The sequence below is a fragment of the Sphaeramia orbicularis genome, chromosome 19 (genome assembly GCF_902148855.1).
Source record: "Sphaeramia orbicularis chromosome 19, fSphaOr1.1, whole genome shotgun sequence".
Classification (NCBI taxonomy): Eukaryota; Metazoa; Chordata; class Actinopteri; order Kurtiformes; family Apogonidae; genus Sphaeramia; species Sphaeramia orbicularis.
Genome location: NC_043975.1, coordinates 24,472,406 through 24,489,153, shown reverse-complemented (window position 1 = coordinate 24,489,153; position 16,748 = coordinate 24,472,406). Strand labels below are relative to the sequence as shown.

The following is a 16,748-nucleotide window of genomic DNA, read 5'->3' as shown; positions in this document are numbered from 1 at the left end:
CCAGGGAGGCTCTCTGGCTGTATTTGCCTAAATGTTTCATTCATCTTGATCAGCGCTCAATAAGATCAAGCTACTGCTGAAAATAGCAGTCTTTTTTTCACATGCTGTGTTAAGTGTAGACCAGCAGATGGCAAGTGTTTGTTGAGGATAGGTATTGTTTAAAGTCAATCCCTGTTAATTCAGTGCACTCAGATAATCACTCAACACTTTGTCATTCAAAGCTGTACCTGCCATTTAGTGTAGTGTCACCTGTCAGGCTGCAGCTCAGATGTTTTATTTATTCTTCTCATCATGAATTGGTGTAACCACATTTGGGGATGTTTTATTTAAGTATATGGACCCGGAATAAGTGTGGGAGGTAGTTGTATTGTTGCTGCTCTGTCTTTTAAGACATCACACTTTGACTCTAGCAGACAAAAAAACTTTGTGTCTTTATGATAAAGGATTATTTTTATGATTTGTATATTTATTTATTTACTCATTTATTTTGAACGTTCATTTAACAAGGTATATCCCATAAATGTTAGAAACGTCAAGGTGGCTTGTATCAACTTTTTAAGGTGACTATAGTTATTTAAGGTATCCTTATATTTTAAAATGTAACATAGCACAAGAAAATACTGTATCTGTATGTGATGTAGGACTTGGAATGGAGTAATTTTCAATGTGTACTAACCTGAGTATGAACTTGATTAATTGATTGTGTAGTCAACTGTTTGTAAAATGTCAGAGGTGTTGATACCTTATTTTAAACTTGCACTTATTACAATTTCTTCCCGATTTCCGATTTGTAGGGTGCTTGGATGACCGATACAGATTTTGGTCAATTTGGATCACATTTTTTCCAAACACAACACAAGACATTGCAACGTACGTTTCCCATTTGAACATTTATTTTTAAGATAGAAGAAAATTGTGCAAAAAGGTGCTAGGTTTTCTGTATGAAAACAGGTGCATTGATTGAAACGCCTGGTTTTTAGTGAGTCCCGTTTCGTACCAGCAACTGAATATTATCATATCTGAAGGAAAATTATCATACACACCCAATTTTTATTCTGACATGGCTCAGATCATCTGCTTTAGTAACACATTTTCATAGACCATACATATTACATGTTGCAACCCAGTTTTACATTTAAATAATCTAACAGAACCTTGGAAAAAAGCAAGTGTCTTTACATATGTGGAGCACAGGATGAACCCCTGCACCAAATGGACCAGATCAACACCATTTATAAATTCCCAGCTTCTACATGGTTTAGGCTGAATCAAGGTCCTGCTGCACAAGTAGAGAGGCGCATGAGAGGATGAATAAAAACAAGTGCAGCACTATGCCAAGGATCCGTATCCTATGTGTGTTTACTAATTAATTAATTTAGTCATGTAATGAAGGGGTCAAATTATCATACATTATGGGATTTTTGGAATTATTAATCATACATCGTACAGAGGGTAAAATTATTGTGCAAATACAATAATTATTGTGGGTCTGGCTTGTAGGGGGAGCAAGAGTGTGCAATGCCCCCTTTAAACAAACGTCCTGCCCCCTCAAATGAAAGTTTCCGAAGGTAGGGAAAAGGAAAATGAGGTGCACAACAGTGGGAGACTTAGAGGAATTAATAAAGCATATTAAGCTTCACTTTCACTTTGTAGGGTTGTATGGTGTGCACATTCTCAGTGTGAGGTATGTATGACATGTGCACAAAATTGGTCAATTTCAGACTGAACGGCCAGCCGCAGGTCATGGTTGATCACGTGAAAATTGGCCAATTTCCGAGCATGGCCAATTAATCAGTGGAAGTCAGCCTTATTTGATCAGTAAAGCAAAGATATTCAGTTGCTGTCAACAAGGAGTAAAGAAACCACAAAATATTAAAATTTAACATCCTAAAATGACAGAATTTTGGTGTTTTTTCTTTAAATCATATAGAAAACCATTAATTGATTTTCAAAATAGTTACAGTGTAACAGATGAGAGCTAATGAATGAACTAATGAATTAGTCAGTGTTGCTCTAACCCATTTAAACCATGAATCTGTGTCTGTGTCTTATTATTATTTGCTTATTTTTGTGTATTCTTTGCTTTTCCTCTGAATAGAGCATTTTATAACATGTGGTTTTGACTCACAACTTAACATGCAGCATACTTTGTACAAAACCTAAATATATTTTTTCTATGAAGTGGACTATATGGCCTACATCTTATACAACCATTCAGCCTATAAATACAGAGCTGTGCTTTTTGGTCATCTTGCTCAACCCCATCTGAGATTGATGGTAAAAGCAGTTCAGCTGCTCTTAAAACATCTATTTCAGGCAAAATGCCATGTTTGTTCCTTTGTTTATTCCTTAATAAAGCACATTTTTTGAGTCTCTTGCTTTGCTGCCTGACAGTCACAGCATGGCTTTAGTTAAACACACTTAGAAGTGTGTATGTGTGATAACAAAGGAGGGTGATATTTTTTCTTTTCAAGTTCAAGTCTGCAGCGTACTATACTTTATTACCCAGGCCTTTAGTAAATAGAAAATGTGGTCAGGGGAGAACTAACATGCCTTGTGTATGTGGAGTCTGGTCTATGCAGGCCAATTTGTCTGAGTATCTATTTCTCAAACTGGCAGGTCGAGTCTTAGCCAGAGTCATGGTTTCCTCTTGATGTGAAGCAGAATCTTCAGCATGGGTAAAAGGGAAACATGAACCACTGGGTGCTACACAGACACATTTGTATTACATGAAGGCTTAAACACTCATGGCCTCTGAGAAAGAGATGAGAGGGAAAGCTTAAATGCCATATTTATCACTGAAATGGGGGCTTAGAGTGTTGGTCGCATAATTTGTTTTGATCTTATTTCTGGCCTTTTCAGTCAATAATACAAAAACCCAGTGGACAAAAAAGAATTATGTGTTCTGCCACACGATTGAGATTTCTATGGGATCTGGATTTCCGGGGATATTTTTTATACTGAATGTCAGAATTGACTCCAGCAGTCCATATCTTTGTAGAACAGACGACTAGCAAGGGGAGGAGTCGTTTCTCTTCTAATAATCGTGTGCTCGGGGGACATCTGCCCCGTCTTTGTGACCTTTGTAGCTTTAAGTGACATCTGTAGTCGACCTTTGGAAATGTCCTCTCTTTCCATATGGCCTCTGCCATTTTTACTTAACCATTATATTATACACCCCCTTCAGGAGGGTTTTACCTTAACTAAAGCCTTCTGAATATGCTTTGTCTGAACATGTCCATTTGTTCCAGATAAATAAAATCCTACCTGATATACAAAAAAAATCATGTATTTTGTTAGAATGAGCAGATGGTTTTTTAATCAAAAGAACACTGTGGGAATTCAGTTCAGTTTTAACCCTTACTTTGATGCCATCTAACATTTTTGAAGTATTTTCTCCAAAATGCAGAAGGTAGAACATATTTCTGAGAATCTGATCTGAAAATGGGAAGTGTAGATTCTGTAATGCCTTCTCATAGTTGTTACAATTTATTTAGACTCACAAACCCCAGTGGTTGGCTCAACTTTAATTAATGTGTTGGCAGTTGAGTATAAAATTCATATTAATTGTTGTGTAGTGCTTCCAGCCAAGAAAAAAAAAGCACAAATTATAATTAGAAAAACTGAGAAGGTTCACGTAATACCCTTGAGAAAACCAGATTATTGCACTTGTGTGGTTTGTAGTTTCCGTTGTGACTTTGAGAAAGTCAACTGAACAATTCTGAACTGATAGAGAACTGGATCATGACCACTGTGAAGGTGGAGTCACTTTGTTGAATTGCACTGTCTGATGTCAAAATTATGCTGTATTCTGAAGTTAATGCTCCCAAAAAAGCACCGTACAATGCACTGTTGCCCATAAAGTTGGAATAATTTTGTTTTCACACACATTCCTCTTTTTATTTCTATTTATACACATTAGTAATTATCTTTGACCAAGTGGAATCATTACCTACTGAGTCCCAGTATCAAGAAAAAATCACATTGTCACACTCATTTCATAAGAAGTGGTAAAAATATTTTATTCCAACTTTTTGGGCAACAGTGTATAGATATTTAACCCTGTAACGCCAAACGTATCATATTTGAAACATGGGTTTCGAAGCCCTCTACATGATCAGTGTGATGTTTTTTTTCTTGAAAAACCTGATGTATACAATTAGATACATGCAATAAATGGATAATCCACCAGGGGGAGGAATTCGTTCACCAGAGGCCTTTCCAGTGATACTGCAACGTCATTAATGAGGAATGAGGCAGAACTTTGCCAGTTTTGAACATGACATGTTTGTGTTATATTATGTTTCATTTGTTCACAAATAGTAATATTTGAGCATTGAGACCCGATGTATCAAATATAAGATGTTGAAAATTAAGGAGGGGGGCTACAGAGCTGTGGTGAAAAACTACTGCATCCCTTATGGCGGTCACATGACTCCTGATGTATCAAATATGATACAAAATTGAAACTCATACATTGAAATTGACATTTGAAAAAAATATTTTTTTTGGTCGTTCGGAAGGACCAATAAAGGCTCCAGTTTCAAAGAACTGGAATTTTCTGTCAGTGATTTAATGGTTCAGGCTTTCCAGGGTTAATAGACTTTCTTCTCATAATGTCCTTTTAAAAGTCTTCACTCACTAATTTTTAACATCACTTTACCCACCACATGTGTTTTTGTTACACAATTCACTAAGAACATGTGTTTCTGTGGGACATTGTGGTGTATGTGTTTGTTAGTTTTTCTGTTTTAAAGGGGTTATATGTATTACTACTAGAACACTTAGGACTACCAAAACCAAAACACTGTTATGTATCCACAGACTGGACCACTTAGTGAATAAAGTATAAAGCTCATTGTTCACACACATCTGTATTATGGTATCACCAAATTTTCTTAACAAAACTTATAATTGGTTAAAATAACACTGTGTTTTATAATTGTCACATGCTACGTCAGCTGATAGTTTACATTGTAGCTCTTTTAGCTATGTTTTCAGAGAGAAAACAGCCGCAGTAAAACCATGATTCATCTTTGCTTTCTGTATGTTTGGATTCATCCACATAATAACATCATTTAATATTCTCATGCCTTCATAATCCTCATAATCAAACACATGAGTGTAGAAGAAATGCTGAGATTTTATCACCAAACTCCATTCTTTTCATGCAGAGCCATGTCCAGTGGTGAAAACAACGGTGCTTCAAGCTTTTATCACTTTGTCACTTTCTTTTACTCTAAAAGTTGTTTCATATTGGTTCTCATTGCTTCTCCTTACTTTCTGATGCTTTTGTTAAAGGCTCTGTGATGTTAGTTTTCCTCACCATTGGAGATCAGCACAGTCTCATTACTCCCTCATGTGGTCACATAAATCCTGAACCATCAAAATGAATAGATTCAGTTCATATCTGGACAATGTGGTACATTGGTATTTTTATTCTAAACACTCTGACAATAATTTTTGGTCATTTTTAAATTTTAGGAGTAGAGTACCTTACATATAGCCACTTTAATGATTATTTCGGGTCCGTTTTGCTATAATTGCATATCCTCCTGAGACCCAGCAATGCATTTTTGTCCTCTGTAGGGAACAAAAGTTTCACAGTTTCACTTAAAAAATGCTGTCCATTGCAAAGGACATTCCACTGAAAAATGTAAAAAAAAATGTATCTGAAAAAACTGTTGCATTATGCAGTTTCCAATCAAGACAATTATTTAATGTAAAAAAGCTAAAACCTTCACTTTCCTGGGTCACAGGAGGGTAAATAGTATAAAAGATAGAGCACTAAGAGATATATAAATGTATCATAAATAACCAAATGTTTATATGATCTTATTGTTTTAAAAGTGTAAATGAAACAATATTTCCTCCAAACAGGGCTGGGTGAAAAAATCAATTTAATCGATCTTAGACTGATTTCATTTTAATTTTGCGTAATTGATTAATAGTGGATGAGATCGATTTTTTGAGAGCAGGACCGGGAGTACACGGAAGCGTGACTGGCTCCATCGTGCGAACCCCTTGGTCTCGCTCGCGAGGGCTCTGGCGCGGAAAAGATGCGAAGGAAGGGTGGGGAAAACCCCTCAGCTGGAGGTCCTCCTGGCCTCAAACTCGAACCCGCAGTGTGAAGGAACTGGCCGCCCAGAGGTTCTCCGAGGCGAGTTGCAGAAGCCGGTCATTCTTGGAACGATAACTTGGATCCATACTATCACCTATGGCTGAGTATGGAGTTAGAGGAATAGTAAAGCAACAATATCCGACCACTACGTGACCCCCCCCCCCCCCCCCCCCCCCCCCCCAGTGAGTGGAAGCCACCAACCATAAAACACAATAAAGATGATGGAGAAGTTTGTTCTGAGCCACTGTAGAAACATGGGAATGTTTCTGTCCCGTTCATTATTTCAGTGCAGATTCAGCTACCTCCTGCTGAAATGTCATATTTATTTCCTTTCTAATATCAATATTGATACCAGTATTAATGTGTTGCATGACTACAGTGGTCAAATAATCAGGTTACAACTCAAAATTGTACTGTGGTATCACTAAATTAATCTGAATCAATTAATACTGAATCGAATCGATATTGGATCGAATCAAATCATGATTAATCGATTCAGAACCTTATGAATCGAAACTGAATTGATTATGGAAATTGGCCATGATACCCAGCCCCACTTCCAAATGTGATTTTCTTTTTCTTTCTTTTTCTTTCTTTCTTTCTTTCTTTCTTTCTTTCTTTCTTTCTTTCTTTCTTTCTTTCTTTCTTTCTTTCTTTCTTTCTTTCTTTCTTTCTTTCTTTCTTTCTCTTTCTCCCCCTTTTCCCTGATCTTAACCTGTCTCCTAAATACATAATTGCTTATTTGTTTAAAGTGGGCTCGAGCGGCTCTGCGTCATAACTAATAATGAATGCTGCACTCTATTTCAAATCCACCCCCTGAAGAGAGTGACAACAGTGTACTGTCCCAGTCCGCCCTTCTGACAGCCGATCCTTGTAGCTACCCCAAGCGGTGTTGTCTTGCATCACCAACCCCCGTGTTCTCTGTGTTTGCTGTTAGGAAAAGATCATCAGCAGTAAACACTGTGACAGGCCAGGTTGTCCACTGCATATGTCAGAAGCCAGCATTTTGTCTAGCACCGTTTCTCCTATTTGTTGATATGAGGCTCCTACAGTCACTCACTTGCCTTTGTTAAAAGTTTTTTGTTTTTCACTATGGTTGTCTTTGTAGAAAACCACTGGGTGTCCCCAGAAGAATCGGGACTGTTCAGTACAGCGACATGTAGCACCTCAGTGCCCTCAAAGCTGGATTTGGAGACTTGTCTGCTGTCTACTCATGGTGAGTCCCTTCACCGCTTTTTGAAGTAGAAACATTTATTTATAGTATAATATTCAGCTCTCTGTAAGCTAATATGTTATTTTGATGTCATTTTGAGAACTTAATGAATACTAATAACAAAGGATGTCTGTGTTTGGACATTAAGGCAACTGCATTATATTTAATGTTATTACTTTCTGACAGGAGGAAAAGATGTCTTAAACCTTTAGTTTTTTTAAACAAGACATATAAACAACCACTGTTCAGCTAAATCTGTCTAAGTTTACCCTATCATTGTTTCACATTTCAGTGTTGAATATACTGAATGCCAAAAAGCAAATGAGTTTAAAAGATGAACATATGCAAGTACAATAAATGTTTTTTTCTTTTCACAGTAAGGAAAACATACAGATCCTGTCTCAGAACATACAGTTCTAGTTTTTTTTTGTAATTCAAGATGGTAAAGACACATTTGTCTTTGTTTGACAGAGGCATTCAGGTTCAAATATAGGCTTCTATTCCATGAAGCAGAAGTGGAGTTGTTCAAAATCAGTGTTACACTGACCCTCGCTCACATTTGTGTCGGGTTTTAATGAATGTTGTAAAACGTTCCAGGTGTACACGGTGCAAAGCTCAAAGCAGGTTCTTCTGAATTTACTGTTTGCCTGGGGGACTTCGAGCACTAACCTGTGTGTGTGGAGTAATGACAGTGAGACCAGTTTAGAAAGGAAGTGATGTATGGTGGCATGTTGTCATATAGATCTTTATAAATAAATATATAAGAAAATAATTTTCACAGTGCATAATTAATGAAGTGTAGCATGTCCAAAAGTGCATCTTCAAGGCTAACCACCCATATTTTTTACTTTTCTCATAATAGCATTATTATGACTTTTTTTTTTTTTTTTTTTTTTTTTTAAATATGTTTATACTGTTTCTTCAACAAATCAACAGCAGCAAAAAAGCATTTTACGCAACTCCTTCAGGTTTTTGCTTACTAACCAAACTCATTGACAAACTTGAAAATCGATGCTAAAAGGGCTTAAATCATAAACTGTTTATAAATAGTTGTTGAACGATCCTTGAAATCACCCATTAGTTTATCAACTGTCATTTTGAAGCCTCAATATGTATGACATAGTTTCTGTGTTGCCTTTATGAGAACAAGTGCAGCATGTGATGTGTTGTTTTCATACATGTGACGTATTGTTTTTATGTCTACAATATTGGCTTTATGTATTTGTTTATGTTTTGGGACTACGGATGGAAATGAGCAATTGTGCTAAATCTGATGTATTTACAGTGTATTGTTTATTCATTAATACACAGTTTCCCTTTCAAGTAAACAAATAGATAAAATTAAACGGAAGTGGGTGGGGCTGGAGAAGAGCGGGAGATGAAACTGGAACATGGTGAAAACGCTAACCACACGAACCAACAGTATAATTTAAATGCCATCATATAATTTCAAGCTATACTGTTTAGTTGCTCTTTACATTTATTATCTTTTACATTGTAATATGATGTTGTCGTTGTTGTTTGTCATTACTCTGTCATTGATGTTGTTGTTTTTGGTTTGTTTATTTGTTTGGTTTTCCCCTTGTTTATGTGTTGTTGTTTTTCGGTCCACAATGTCTTGTTAACTATTAAAAAAAAATGATAGTAATAATAATTTCAATGAATGTTAACACATACAGTTGTTTGGTTACAATAATGTCAAAGTCATTAAATATTTATACATCTTAAGAACAGCTACCTTAGTTAATTAGCAAGTTAGCTTGAGAGACCATCTAATTCTCTGCATATTAATGCTAAAATCAGTTAATACAGCTAAGTTATTGCAATTAAGTACTGGTAAACTTCATGACAGAATAATCATCTTTGTAGGCTATCTTCTTAAACACAACTGCAGGGCTGCCTATCAGATAAACACATATGTTATATTCACTAAATAAGAGCTCTGAATGCCAAGCTAGCTAACTCTTGTAAAGTCTACACAGCATCGCAGACACTGATCATACAAACCTGTACATTACAGCGGCCACTCCAATCATTTTACATTATTTTCACCTTAAAGGTAGGGTAGGAGATACATTCCCTAGTAATTTATGTTAGTGACAAAACAGCTTGCCAGTGAACTTTCCATCCTAATATAGCTAATATAGCTAGCCAAGCTCTGGCTCTGGCTTCCTTTACTAGTGCTCCAAGCCTTTGAGAATGCGCAATTTTTTGCACAAAGAGGCGTACGTGCAGAGGGGGGAGCAGGGAGGGACAAATGGCAGTTGAGTTTGATAGACATATCACCATTCAATCATTTCGACGGGCTGGTTAAAATGATTGGATGGTTTTTTTTTTTCGATCCTGTCCATTCCACAGATGACCAAAATTTTTTATTTTTGTGTTAGAGCATTTAATTAATTGGTTGTAATCGGGGTGTGAAGGGGATTTTAAGCAATATAGTCAAAAATGCTCAAGGAAAACATCTCCTACCCCACCTTTAATATAATCTAAGCAAGTAAGTTATATAAAAATTTTCCCCTTGTACAGATGTCAGTATGAGGGAAATCAACTATAGAGATCAGAACTCTTTTACACCTGCCTTCAGATGTGTTCTTTTCTGTTGTGATGTTGGACATTTCAACAACATGGGGGTCTGTGAGGATTGACTCGCGTTTAGAGCCAGCCTCTAGTGAATAGTCATTTTACTGCAGATTTTGACACTTTGTCATTGGCTTCACTTTTCACCCCACAGCTTGGTTTAAATGCTAATATAGGAAAGGTAATGCTACAAATAACCCATGATGCATCTCTCTTTGTAATAGTGTAATTTCACTAGCAAAATGAATTCATGTGGTAGGAAAGTTTGCACCGAGCAGTGATTTTATATGCATTAAAATAGAGCCAGTTTGTCAAGTGTCATAGCAGGAGGGTGTGGAATTAAAATGTTGGCAGTGGAGCGCCTTGTATGCAGTTTACGATATTGTTTAATAATTAACTTCAGAAAGCATAGATGTGTCTCCTGTCCTGCTTACAACACACACAGATGCCCATGAGTTGCATCACATTCCAACTATATTACTCTTACTTCATTCTGAGTTTTCCAAGATGTGCGCTGTCACTTCTTCAAGAAGCTGTCTGTCAAAAATAGTCTTATTTTTTCAGAGGTGTACTGAGTACTGATCAATGTGTCGGCTTGGGGCCATATGTAATTACTTTGTGACTGGCCAGCCATGAAATTGTTGTTTGGCTCTGAAATAGAGCCAGAGCCATTTCATAAGAAGTTTTTTTTTAGAGCAAGGCCTTCTGGTGCTGCCATAATCAGAATGAATATGACCATGGCAGCAGCAAGAAAATTGACTTGGCTGATAAAAGAAAAGGGTAAGACGTTCACAAAATCATCATCCAGTGACCTCTGCAAGTTCTTCTCTGGGCTTCGTCATCATGTTATTCACATGTGTCACATAATGGAATGGTGGTTCAAATCCAGTGTAAGTCTGGTGAGGAACAAGTTTTGTCAGCTGGTAAAGTCGGTGTGAAGCCTCCAGTTTTGCAGAAAAGTATGCAGAGTGACAGTCTCAGGTTCGGATGTATGCAGCTGTGGCCTGTATGATGCAGGCTGGCAAATGGAGTGGAAGAGCAGTCCCATTAAACCCTGGCTCTCCTCTGAGAAAGAGGCTAACAGCTCTGAACGCCAGCCTCTCGCTTGCTGGCAAGAAAGTGCTGACACAAATTTTGTCTGACTCAAATGCCTTCTGACCGCATGACACTGGCTCTTTTCTTCCTCTGAGATTCCACGACAGTAAAGCTTTGGCTACACAAAAGATACACAGTCTGCGAGTGGTGCTTAGGAGGTGGCATAAATTATAATTGTATCGTGAGCAAACGCAAAGCTCTGCATTGCTCATAATTTTGAGGGTGAAGAGGGAATTTCTTGTTTGAGCAGGTAACTGACTATATATCTGTTTTCATCTAATATACATTACTCAGGATCCTGGAAAAGAAGTGAGTGACACACAACACACTTTGCTGTGTGTCTTTGTTTCCTCACTAGATTCACGTACGCACCATGTTCTGTGACATCTATTCAAACATGCACAAATCGTGTTATCCACAGTCCAAGTCCTAGACCTGACAAAAGCTGCCTTGTCCCTTTTGGCCTGCAGTGTGGATCTGTCAGTGTGTGATTGACGTACCGTGGCTCCTGTGTTGGTCACTGGTGTGAAGATGTAGAAACATGACAGTGTCTCCAGGCGTAAAAAGTACTGGGCTTGTAGTCCTTCAATTGTGTGTGTCATCAAATGTGATGCACTGTTAACCTCTGGAAACTTTTGGTAGTGGCAGTTTGTGGTTTTTACTCTCCAAAAGAAGTTGTAGTTTTTAATTTTTGTACGCCTCGGGTTTCCCGTTGGAATAAAGCAACTGCATTTATAGGCCGTCTTCCTCAAAGTCTTACTCATGCTTTGACCGATCAGATGCTTAAAACTCTGCTGAGTGCTGGAGGGGATTATGATGACAGTGATCAGTGTTGTCAAGCTCGAAAAGTGGATCTGAAGTAGATGGTTGCTCCCCAGTGGGGTGTGTGGGTGGTTAGCTGGAGCCCACAGCTACTGATGGGGGAGCCGTGTCAAATCTGACACACCGAAACCCACAAACGCCAACACTGACAACCAGTTGATGAAAACCAATTCAGAGGCAAGACAGTCTGCACTGGAGCTGTGGTGGAGCTGCTTTCACTAGTTTGACTTGAGCATTTAATTTCTTTAAATCCCTTTTTGCTGGTTGGTGTGCAGCTTTTGTTTGTTCTCTGTTTGGCGTGGTAGAAAGAAATCCACAAAGATTTAAAGCATATGAGGGAAGGGTTTCTTTTTCCAGGTAACTACAATATTCAGAGGACATGGAACAGGTAACATATGCACTGTTACAAACACATGAATCATGAAAACAAAGCTTCTCTTGCAGCCTCAACTTCTTAGTTGTGGTTCTTGCTTACAGATAGTGGGATCTTTGGGGAACCGACTGAACATCTGGGATAGGCTTAATCTCTCTCTGATGAAACTCAGTGGCAGGTGACAAAGAATAAAGTAGAGAAAGAATAATGTATCATGTGTATCATTTAACCAACTGGGGCCTTTTCAAACACATTTCACACACAATACCCCCCAGTGTCTCTTTGCTTGCGTATTAGAGCCACAAGCTAGTCTAATTGTAATGCAGTTAATTAAATCATTTAAGGCTGGTGGTTTGAAAGTGGACACACTGGTTAGCTTTGGACTCCGTGGCTGATGCGAGGCAGCTGCAATGGCTTGGGGCGAAAAATCGTTTATTCAGGTGGAAATATTGTCAGGTCAGTGGAGCTACTGTATGCAGTTTGTTTCAGTTAGAGTGAAAGTGACAGAAGCAGTCATTTGACGGGATAAAGTGCTGTTATCGTTGGGTATTTGGGTTTTTAAGATGTAGTGCAGGACCTTTTTACTGTAGATGTGGGAATCATCTTTGGTCGGATATAATTAACATTCTACTTAGAATTCAGAAATTCCACTTCAGGGTTCCACTACATGTAAATGATCTTGGCGTACTGCCATGCCAAAAAAAAAGCTACCATGCCTTCAGAATTCTGATCTTTTTTTTTTCAGATGTTACAAATGTAAATTATACTGTATGAATGGATCCATATAAACATACAGTCTGTATTTGCACACATTTACGGACCATAATAAGAGTGTGAAATTGTACTCATGAAATGTGACACTGCTCTGCAAATAACTTAATTTTGAAAAATGAACACTGGAGTCCTAACTTCCTGTCTGGTTCCACTGCAAAGAGGCCACAGAGTGGACTAAAGGGAGAGAGAAAAGGGTGAGAGAAATGTACATAAGCAAGAATAAGTTAAACAGATATTTTGCTCAAGCCTGTGAAAATGACCCTAATGTTAATGCCAATGTTAATAATGCAAATTTAGCGACAGTAGGGTTTAATGTTAATTAATTTTGCACTGATCCAATATTAAGATCGGATATCGGACCCGATATCAACATTTTAGCTGGATTGGGGATCTATAAAAGCAACCAATCCACAAGACTGATCCTTCCCCTTTAAATTTTTGCCACATGGGCTATGTCATGCATGTCAAGAGGTGAGTGGAGTTGGAGTTTTGGTGTTTAATGTCCAGCTCAAACTGAGCGTTTATTATAAAACATGTGCAGCTTACAGAAAGCACACACGTAACTGGCACTCCACATCTAGAAAGTGTAAAAATTTTTTCTTTTGTCAACACAATCTCAAGGTACTTCCTGTTTTGACAGACTTCAAAATAAAAGCACTTATTGAAATTACTTAAATTAAAGCATTTTCTCATAATAATTATCAGCTTTGTTATGACTCTCTTTTACTATTAACAATCAACTGAAAAATCTGAAAATAAATAAATAATGCATCCTTTTAATATAAACTTAACCCAACATGAATTGCCTGGTTTTCTCTAAACTCATATAAATTAGTCACAACAGAGGTATTTCAGCCTGACCACACAGGGAATCCGGCTGGGACCCAAGCCTGGCTACAAACTATGCCATTAGATAAGGCTACATTACCTTTGTCTTAAATAAATAATTTTTTTAATAAAAGTTTTAAGTGGTGACAAGGCCCTCCCCCACAGTTTCAAAAAATCCTGGAGGAAACCCAGCACTTATTAGTTAAAAGCAGTCAAATCTGCTATTGTTGGTACTAAAAGCATATTATTAAGCATAATGGTTTCAGGCAGTCAGCGGCCCACAGTGCAGAAACCAGATTCAAACACAGAAATTGAATGAAACAGAAATCAGCCTGTGCTTAAGTATGGTTTTAGAAATAACAAGGTGAGAAAATAATGAAAATCAAATGTGCATTGAGTCTAGTCTGACATGTAGACCACAATTTCCATTACATATTTTCACCCCCCCCCATTTCTAGACTAATAAATGTGGGGATGTGAGATATCCAACCAAACTGTGAATTAGTTTTCCCTCTGTGTGAACTAGGACCTATTTAGCATAGTTTAATGCTAATCTCTACACACAATATAATTTACACAATGGCTTAAACCCATCTTAGTTTCATTCACGTGGTTTCATTCACAGTTGCTTGGTCATCATACGAGCACTACAGATTTGCTATTGTTTATGTAACTAAACCCCTGTGAATGTGTGAAGCAAATCCCAAAATAATAATTAAAAAAAATAATTATCATGTGCCACATTTAGCAGAAGTAATGAATATATGTGATCATGTGGTGCAGCCACAGAAGTAATGAAAGCAATCCAGTTATCATCTGGACTTTAGAGGGAATTCTTTTAAGTGGTTCTCCTATGGGACCATGTATGCACAGGTTTGTTCAAAATCAGCTCCTCCCCTCTTATCTCTGCCAGCCGTCATTGACAGCTGGGCCCAGCTAACAGCTGCCTCCCCCTCCCCCACAAACGTGTGCATTAAAAATGAAATAGAGCTGCCAGTAAACATACTTGCTCAGAAGACTAATTATTTCATTAAGCTGTAATGAATTTGTTGGTTTCCCCTCTTGGTCAGTTTCCTAAGTTACTTATCTTTAATTTCAATACAATGTAAGGTTTATTTTTCAACCTTGGGGAGTGTTTGATACTAGCCAAGTGAAGCAGTATCCATCTCACAAAAAACAAATCACATTATATGGATGATTACTTGAAGATGTTAATGTTAGTGGACCAACATGGCCAGATGGATGCAATATCATCTTTTGTTATATTCATTTTGCCAAAGCTTATCACCTCATTGACTTGCATATGACTCCTTAAACCACCCACATACTCAGCAGACATTCATGTGGTGGCTGCTGCCAATTACTTTGTGGACTGTGTGCCTGGCAGGAGTCCATTCTGAGGGTGTTTTTCTACCGGGCAGCCTGTGAAGTTCACTACCAAGCATCGAACCTACAACGTTAACCTCTACATTTAAATGAAATTAGTAAAAAATATATGCTTGCCTTTCATCCTAATGTCTAATAATGTGGTTTAAGAGGAATGAGGACACCACCAAGAGAGTCACATGGTTGTCAGCTGGAAGGCGTTTATGTGCTAGAAATGTATTTGTGATATTCTCAGGCTTTACTTCCATTATAACTCTTCTGTATAACACAAACAGACGTAGCTACAGCTGAAGTAGAAATCCCAATTGGCTACCACTGCAGGGCCTAAAATCTCCAGGTCTTAAGTGTAATTTAAAACCTTTAGAAATAGTACAAAAAAGTACTACAAATTAATTTCAATTAAAATCTTTTTGTCATTTATTTTTTTTGGTAAACTTTCGGAAATTGGATTAGAATTAGACACGGTTTTACTACATTTATTACACAATTAACTGTGTAAACTACTCATAACAATTAAATTAACTATTTTTAGCTGTTTAGCTTCTTTTTTATGTATCCAGTCTCTTCCCCATCATGCCTGTTAGTGCTGTGCCTGGTTGCACATCCCAAGTGATTTAGAAGACAACAGCTGTGAAACAATGCAACAATAACCTTTTATTTACCTGTTTGTATCTTCATTCACTCTCATACTTGCTTGGTCGTTGAGACTCTTTCCTTCCATGTATCACATGTTCCTAGTATCTCGAGACTGTTAAGTTGCTAACCATTATTGCTGATCCAAATAACCCAGTTTCTGCTTAAAAAAGCTTTGTCATGATGTAGACTTTAAGTTTTCACACAGTGAGAGAGTAATAGTAGTAAAATGAAATAGTAAGGATGATAAAACTGAACACAGAACAATGTAGCATGGAAAAATTTGCATAAGTTTCATTTATGATGTCACTGACGTAGTTGCTTAAGATCCAGATTAAACAAACACTTGCGGAAAAAATTATTAGACCATGAAAAGTCATCAAAAACAATGGTTATGCAATCAAGTACTAACTCCTGTGTGTATCATGTGACTAAAACAGACAGAAAAGAAAACATGGAATGCCTAAAAGCACTGTTTTTGACAGTACAATGCCATAGATATTGATGTAAGAACTCAAGTGATTTTGGTTATTATCAAGAAAACATGGAAAATGGATAGATATCAGCTCTGAAAATTAAACTCTTTTTAGCTTTTTTTGTTGTTATCATTATATTTGTCCAAATAAATGGACCTTTAGTTGTACCAGGCATTAAAATGAACAAGAAATCAAAGAAAACAAGGGTGGTCTAATACTTTTTTCCGCCACTGTAGGTCAGATGTTCATTCACATCTGCATCTGAGCACAAACCGAACATGCCTGACATCATGACTTTACAGCGTCAGCAAACTACACAAAGTTTTGCAGATCAAAGTGAATGAACTTAACACATTCCATGCTGTCAGACTCTAAGGGATCACCTGAAATGGACTGAAACAAACTTTCTTGCTTAGCCATGGTAATGCTGGGCTAGTGGACTAAAGA

The 16,748-nt window shown here is 37.4% G+C and overlaps 1 protein-coding gene across 1 annotated transcript in view; it reads left to right on the top strand.

Annotated features, from left to right (window-relative positions):
- The window catches only part of tanc2b (tetratricopeptide repeat, ankyrin repeat and coiled-coil containing 2b), a 178,639-nt gene that overhangs the window by 11,372 nt on the left and 150,519 nt on the right, over nucleotides 1-16,748 (top strand). Inside the window, exon 2 of the mRNA XM_030122662.1 lies at nucleotides 7,230-7,337. The gene's annotated coding sequence lies outside the window, so the exon portion shown is untranslated. The remainder of the gene's footprint in view (nucleotides 1-7,229; nucleotides 7,338-16,748) is intronic.